This window comes from Bubalus kerabau, chromosome X, assembly GCF_029407905.1.
Source record: "Bubalus kerabau isolate K-KA32 ecotype Philippines breed swamp buffalo chromosome X, PCC_UOA_SB_1v2, whole genome shotgun sequence".
Lineage (NCBI taxonomy): Eukaryota > Metazoa > Chordata > Mammalia > Artiodactyla > Bovidae > Bubalus > Bubalus kerabau.
The window spans coordinates 85,919,271-85,927,702 of NC_073647.1; positions in this window are offsets into that span (position 1 = coordinate 85,919,271).

The window sequence follows — 8,432 nt, forward strand, 5'->3', positions numbered from 1 at the left end:
AATGTCATGCTTTTGTTAAAAAATGTTTAAGACCTCAGTTGGAATACTCAAAGACTGGAGGATAAAACCATTTGAAGGCTCATTCATTTACATAACTAGCAGTTGATCTTGGCTATTGACTGGGGGCTCCGCAGAGTCTGCTGACCAGAACTCTTAAAAGTGGCTTCTCCATATGGCTACTGGGAGACTTCTTTTTATCTAGAGAAATAACTCTAAAGGCACCTATTATCCTGTGTTCAAGGGTTCCATCATTATAACTTGGAATAATCAGACCAATCAAAGTGCAGCTCATCTCTGAAACATTAGGCACTGTTCTGGTGGCAATCCAAGTACGAAACATCCATGTCATATTTTCATGTAAAGCTGGATGATATGGCCACTTAACCTCAAGAGATCATTCACCATGGAAAATTTATAGCCATCAACCAAAATAACTCATCAGATATGAATTAATGCAGATGGTTACACATAGCCTTGTGTGAGGCACTCTATAAAGAATATCAAAGTTGTAGCTTGAACTGGGAGCCCATTGTACAGAATAATTGGTTGAAGATGTCAGTTCAAAAACTATACACAACTTAAATGATTCTGAACATTACCACATGGTTTTCCTAAAACACTGATAGTGAACTTTATGGAATTTCTATTGAGCTTGTATCTAGAATGATACCCTTCAATTTATCACAAGTGTCTCTGAATCTAAGAAAACCCAACAAGTACTAAAACTCCTAAGACATCCTTATCATAGTTGGTATAAGATTGAGGGTTGAGGTCACATTGCAAATACAATTTTGAATCGACCCTCTTCACCTAATATTGTATCAGAAGCACTTTTTCTGTAATTGCAATATCTTCATAACTAGAAATATCAATTTCGACAATTCTATACATTTCCTCAAGGAATATGTTTTCATAAAATATATTCGAATGACAAAGCAACACTAAAATTCACAACAAATTATATCTATATTTCACATCTCAGAAATTAATACTGTGTCAAAAAAAAAAGTGTAGTTGTTCAGTTGTGTCCGACTCTTTGCAACCCCATGGACTGCAGCCTCCCAGCCTCCTCCATCCATGGGATTTTCCAGGCAAGAGTACTGGAGTGGGTTGCCACTTCCTTCTCCAGGGGCTTTTCCTGACTCAAGGATTTAACCTGGGTTTAAATCACTGCAGATGGTGACTGCAGCCATGAAATTAAAAGACGCTTACTCCTTGGAAGGAAAGTTATGACCAACCTAGACAGCATATTCAAAAGCAGAGACATTACTTTGCCAACAAAGGTTCGTCTAGTCAAGGCTATGGTTTTTCCTGTGGTCATGTATGGATGTGAGAGTTGGACTGTGAAGAAGGCTGAGCGCCGAAGAATTGATGCTTTTGAACTGTGGTGTTGGAGAAGACTCTTGAGAGTCCCTTGGACTGCAAGGAGGTCCAACCAGTCCATTCTGAAGGAGATCAGCCCTGGGATTTCTTTGGAAGAAATGATGCTAAAGCTGAAACTCCAGTACTTTGGCCACCTCATGTGAAGAGTTGACTCATTGGAAAAGACTCTGATGCTGGGAGGGATTGGGGGCAGGAGGAGAAGGGGACGACAGAGGATGAGATGGCTGGATGGCATCACTGACTCGATGGACGTGAGTCTCAGTGAACTCCGGGAGTTGGTGATGGACAGGGAGGCCTGGCGTGCTGCGATTCATGGGGTCGCAAAGAGTCGGACACGACTGAGCGACTGATCTGATCTGATCTGATCCTGCATTGCATGCGGATGCTTTACACTCTAAGCCACAAGGGAAATACTGTGTAGGAATATATTTTAAAGCAAAGGAAAAGTACTACTTTTAATTCATATATTAAGAGCAGTGCCTTTATTATATATTTATTTTTAAACTATTTTTAAAATGATAGAATTTCACAGGTGAGTTAAATAGTAACCAAGAGAGCAAAATTACCCTAGAATTTTTATTTACTACTTTGACTACTATTCGAGTTTTCCCTCTGGCTCAGGTCACCTTCAATTTATCCTATCACCAAGCCCCTCTGGATTCTCCAAGGCTTCAAGTGTAAGAGATGACCATCATATTATGAAACCCAATTCTCCAGAAGCACCTACACATATAGACATAGATGAAATGGCAGCAATCCTGAAGTTCTTTCATTAATCTTTTGGAAGAAAACTATTATAAAACAATTGGCTCTGTAATAAAAGGTCTTAGTCTTACATACAAGGGCACCACATCTGCATAATTGTTCAGGCATTTAGTACCTTTAAAGAACCTTAGTTTTAATCTGGGTCAATTGATGAAATTCCTTACATAACTCCATGGACACTCTGTCCTCATACTTCTAAGCAAAGCAGAACATTTTAGATAGCCTGCTGACAGAAGAGATAAAAATGGGTCATTCTGCACCTTCAGAAAATTCACTTCCTATGCCAGATCTATTTTGCATTAGTATTAGAACTCTGAATGGTATGTAACTTCCTGCTCATGAGGAGAAGCCCATACTTTAAAAGCACTAGATAGACACTGTGCAAGGGTTCCAGCTGCTGGAAAGGATTGCTATGGAATGATGCTGCCATAAACATGTCATTCCAAGAAAAGCTTTCCACACTTTTATTTGAACAACTAATTTAGATAGGCAAGGCTGGTAGCTTGGACTTGTGTGTATAGCTAAAAGGCTACTTGGATACTTAGACCTACCTCCTAGCCATCCTGGTTCAGTCTAGCAACAGCCATGACTGAGTAAACACACCAGCATGAGGTATCTTGTTACAGAAAAGTCAGCCACTCTGTGTGTGTGCACCTGGCCCACCCGCAAGATATGCTGCAGTTATCCAATGACAAAAATCAGCTAGTTTCCTCCCTATAGTTTTATCTTAAGTCAGGGGAATCTTAGCTGCCTATATAATAACCTGCCGACAGAGTCACATAATGACAAATTTCACGGCATTGAGGAACTCAAACATGGTCCAGCAGGCCCAGACTCACTCCCAGCTTCCACCAGACTTAATGGGCACCTGAAAAAGGCGTCTGCTGCTAGGAGAGACCCATTACCCATTAGAACTTTTAGGGTATGCATTTACATGGGATTAATTGACCAGTGTTTACACTTGAGCTCAATTGAGCTAGGTTCATAACTGAACTATCATCAGGAGCACCCTGAATTATAAGCTTCATCTTTGATACTGACAACACTGAAGATGACAAGTTTTTCAGGTGTGCTGACTTTATCAATAACATTGACAACTAAAGTGTCCAACAACAAATCAATTTACTATGAAGTTTTCTCTGAACAAATTCAGGGAAGATACCCTATTTGTTCACTTATTGATAAGTAATTCTTATGGACTTACTCTGAGATAGTCACTTGGTATACAGTGGTGAAAAAAATCGGACAAAAATCTTTGCCCTATGAGGCCTACATTTTAGAATGGAAGATGGAAAATAAAATAAGTAAGCAAATTAATAGTATATTAGAAAATAATAAGTTCTATGGAAATAAATAAAGCAGGGAAAAGGGATAGGAGATTAATGTAAATCATAGGTCTATCCTGAGAAAGTTATAATACTGGAGGAAGCTGAATAAGCAAACCTTGTGTTTCACAGGAGGAATAACTCTAGACAGAAGAGCCCACCAGAATTGGGGATTTTAATTCTGCTATAAACTTTGAGCTGAGGCCTCAATCATTGTGCTTAAATAACAAATAAGTCAGCATGATGCTCCCTGTTGCTGATATGTTAGTCCTGTTTACTTCTGGCTACACTCTAAGCTACCCTGATATAGAACACATCCACATTATACAAATGTCTGCTTCCAATACTATATTGGAGGCAAATTTATTGCAGAAGGGTATCATTCATTCAAAAACTACCATGACCATTACTTTCTGGAAAAATGGCATTATATATTCTTTCTAGGAGGGGTCAGCAAATTATAATCCACTATCTGTTTCTTTAATTGAAATTTTTATTGAGACAATTATAGATTCTTATGGAGTTGTAAGAAACTCAGTTTCCCCCAATGACATCTTTCAAAAGTATATTACAATAGCACAACCAGAATATTGACATGATACAATCCACTGATTTTATTCACATTTCATGCACTTATTTGTGCATGTGTATTCAAGCTATGGTTTTTCCAGTAGTCATGTATGGTTGTGAGAGTTGGACCATAAAAAAGGCTAAGCAGCAGAGAATCGATACTTTCAAACTGTGGTGCTGGAGAAGACTCTTGATAGTCCCTTGGACTGCAAGGAGATCAAATCAGTGAATCAGAAAGGAAATCAGCCCTGAATATTCTTTGGAAGGACTGACGCTGAAGCTGAAGCTCCAATACTTTGACCACCTAATGTGAAGAGCTGACTCATTGGAAAGGACCCTGATTCTGGGAAAGATTGAGGGCTGGAGGAGAAGGGGAGACATAAGATGAGATGGTTAGATGGCATCATAACTCAATGGACATGAGCTTGAGCAAACTCCAGGAGATGGTGAAGGACAGGGAAGCCTGGTGTCCTGTAGTCAATGGGGTCACAAAGAGTCAGACATGACTAAGCAACTGAAAAAGAACAACAAATTTGTATATTTATTAAGTTATATGCAGGTTTTTAAATTTTATTTTTAATTGGATGATAATTGCTTCACAGTTTTGTGTTGGTTTCTGACATACATCAACATGAATCAGCCACAAGTATACATATGTCCCTGCCCTCCTGAACCTCCTTCCCACGCCCTACTACATCCCACCCCTCTAGGTTGTCACAGAGTACCAAATTATGTTATGCAGCACCTTCCCATTAGCTAGCTATTTACATATGGTAATGTATATGTTTTGATGCTACTCTCTCAATTTGTCCCACCCTCTCTTTCCCCCACTGTGTCCACAAGTCTGTTCTTTATGTCTGGGACTCTATTCCCACCCTTCAAATAGGTTCATCAGTACCATCTTTCTAGATTCCATATATGTGTATTGCTCTTTCTGACTTACTTCACTATGTATAACAGGCTCTAGATTCATCTGTCTCACTAGAACTGACTCAAATTTGTTCCTTTTTTATGGTTGAATAATCTTCCATTATATATATGTACCACAACTTCTTTATGCATTCATCTGTTGATGGTCATGTAGGTTGTTATATGCAGTTTTATCACATGTGTAGGTTTATGTATCCTTGACTAAGTTTACATACAGAACAATTACCACAAGGATCCAAAGTGCTGTGTATTTACAACCATACTCCACCTCCTTCCTTCCCATTACTCTGTCTTTAATCCCTGAAATCACTAATCAGTTCTTTATTTCTAAAATATTGTCATTTCAATACTGTTATATAAAAGGATTCATAAAGTATGTAACTGGGTGTTGACTTTTTCACTCATATTCATTCTCTAGAGTTTCATTCAGATTGTTGCACTTAGCAATACTTCCTTTATATTTTTGCATCGTATTCCCTGATATAGCTGTTCCACAGTTTTAACTATAACACATTAAAGGACATCTAGGTTTTTATTGGTTTGGGCAATTATGAATAAAGCTACTCTTAACATTTCTGCACACATTTACAGGTTAATATTAGTTTTAATTTTTCAGGGACAAATGTCTTGGAGTGCAATTGCTGAGTTTCAGGTTAACTGTATGTATATTGTTTGTGCTCAATTGTTCACTTGTGTATGACTCTTGGCAATCTCATGGGATGTAGCCCACCAGGCTCTTCTGTCCATGGAATTTTCCAGACAAGAATTGTATACTGGGGCGGTCCTAAGATGGTGGAGGAATAGGATGGGGAGACCACTTTCTTCACCACAAATTCATCAAAAGATCATCTGAATGCTGAGCAACTTCCACAAAACAACTTCTGAATGCTGGTAGAGGACACCAGGTACCCAGAAAGGCAGCACATTCTCTTTGAAAGGAGGTAGGACAAAATTTAACAGACAAAAAGAGAGACAAAAGAGTTAGGGACAGAGATCCATCCTGGTGAGGCAGTAGTGAAGGAGAAGTTTCCAAACAGTAGGATACTCTCTCACTGGTGGGTCTGTGGGGAGTTTTAGAATCTCAGAGGGCAACATAACCAGGAGCGGGGAAAAACACACACACACACACACACACACACACACACACAAAATACGTACCTAACCACAATTGCCAGTGGGGAAGTAGCCCAGACACTTGCTTCTACCACCAGCGAGTGGGGGCTGGACAGGAAGGCACAGCTTGCATGCTTAGGGTAAGGACTGAGCCTGATTGCCCTGAGGACAATCTGAGGGAGCTAACGTGAGATAGCAACCCAAACTGTGGGATAGCCAGAGAGAGAAATAAAAAGAGAGAGAGAGAGAACTTTCCCCAAAAGAGCTCTAACCTAAAGTGCAACCTGGACTGCTCACAGAACAAAGGATTAAGTGAACACCAAAGGAGAGCTAGCCAGCTGCAGACCAGCCCCTCCCTCGACCAGAGGCAGAGAGGCAGGCTAGTGACAGCTAGAGCCAGAAGGAAAGGGGCAATCTTGGCCCCAGACACGGCATCCTCCATCAAACTGTGAGCAGGCTCCCAGTTGCTAACCAAGTCTTCCTGGGATCCTGGATGGTTGACACTTGCCAGGATGGTCACAGTCTGAGATCAGCTCCCCAGAGGAGAGAGACACATGGCACACTTGAGATGGTGCTCTCATGGCGCATCTGGGAAACCAAGAGCCTGGGACCAGGGAGGTGATTAAGATGCACAGCCCACCTGGGACAGTGCACTTGCAAAGAACCTGGTAGCCTGAGCTGCTTGAACCTGGGAAGGGCACAAAACACATGCCCAACCATGTCTGTGCCTTTGTGGAGTACCTGAGAACCTGAACTGGAGTAGCTTAGACCTGGGAAGTGCACAAAATTCAGGGCCTGCTTTGGACAGCTGCCCTGCAGAGCAACCTGGAGCCTGAGCAGTGTAGACCTGGAAATCACACACCACCGTAAGCTAGGGAAAACCCAGTGTGGTCCGTACACTGCGAACACTCCCCACACATGCCAGTGATACTAGTTTCCAAGGTTCCTCCCTTTACACAACATAACTGAGCAAGTGAGCCTAAATAACTGATCACTTTTGGCCCCTTGTATCAGGGAAGAAATTAGACACTGAAGAGACTTGCAAACAGAGTAAGCCAAAATAAACAAAGAGGAAACTGCTCTGGAAGTGCCAGATGCAGCAGATTAAAACCCTGTAGTTAACATTGACTAAGCATTGGAAGGGGCCTATAGACCTTGAGAAGAAGTATTAGCTGGAACAAGGAACTATCTGAAACCTAACTGATGCCACACTACCATCAACAGCTCCAGAGAAATTAATAGATATATTTTTTTTACTATTATCATTTTTAAAAATTGTTTTTAAGTTCTTTATTACTCCTTTAATTTTCATTTGTATAACCTACTATAACCGGGTGGTGGAGCTTGGTAGGCTGCCGTCTATGGGGTCGCACAGAGTCGGACACGAATGAAGTGACTTAGCAGCAGCAGCAGCAGCATTACCTTGCAAAAAAAAAAAAAAAAAGAGAGAGAGAGACCCTATTTTTAAAGCAAATTTCATATATATATATATATATATATATATATATATATTTTTTAAATGATTTTGTGATTGATTTTGTTTTGTATTTTTTAAATTGTATTTTAGAGACTCTAACCTTTACTCTAGATTTTTAATCTTTGCTTTTTAGTATTTGTTATCAATTTTGTACCTTTAAGAATCTAATCTTCAAAAAAAAAAAAAATCTAATCTTCAGTACCCATTTTTACTTCTGGGTGTAATTACCAGCTTGATTGCTCTCTCCCCTTTTGATGCTCCCTTTTCTCCCCCAGGTCACCTCTATCTCCTCCATAACCCTTCTCTTCTCTACTTAACTCTGTGAATCTCTCTAACTCTTCTGGGCTGTGGAGAACACTTAGGGAACTGATTACAGGGTAGATTGGTCTCTCCCCTTTTGATTCTCCCTCTTCTCCTCCTGGTCACCTCTGTATCCCTCCTCCTTCTTCTCTTATTCATGTAATTCTCTAAACCTCTCTGGGTGTCCCTCACTGTGGAGAATCTTTTCACCAATAACCTATATGTTTTATCATCTGTGCTGTATGGATGGAGAAGTCTGGAGGCCACTATAAGAAAAAGACTGAAAGCCAGAGGTAGGGGGCTAAAATCCAAAACTTGAGAATACCAGAAAACTCCTGACTCCAGGGAACATTAACCAAAAAGAGCTCATCCAAAAGCCTCCATATCTACACTGAAACCAAGCCCCGCCCAAGATTCAACAAGTTCCAGAGCAAGACATACCATGCTAATTCTGGAGCAATGCAGGAACACAGCTATTAGCATTAAAATACAGGTTGCCTAAAATCACACCAAACCCATAGACAGCCCAGAACTCACTACTGGACCATTCACTGCACTCCAGAGAGAAG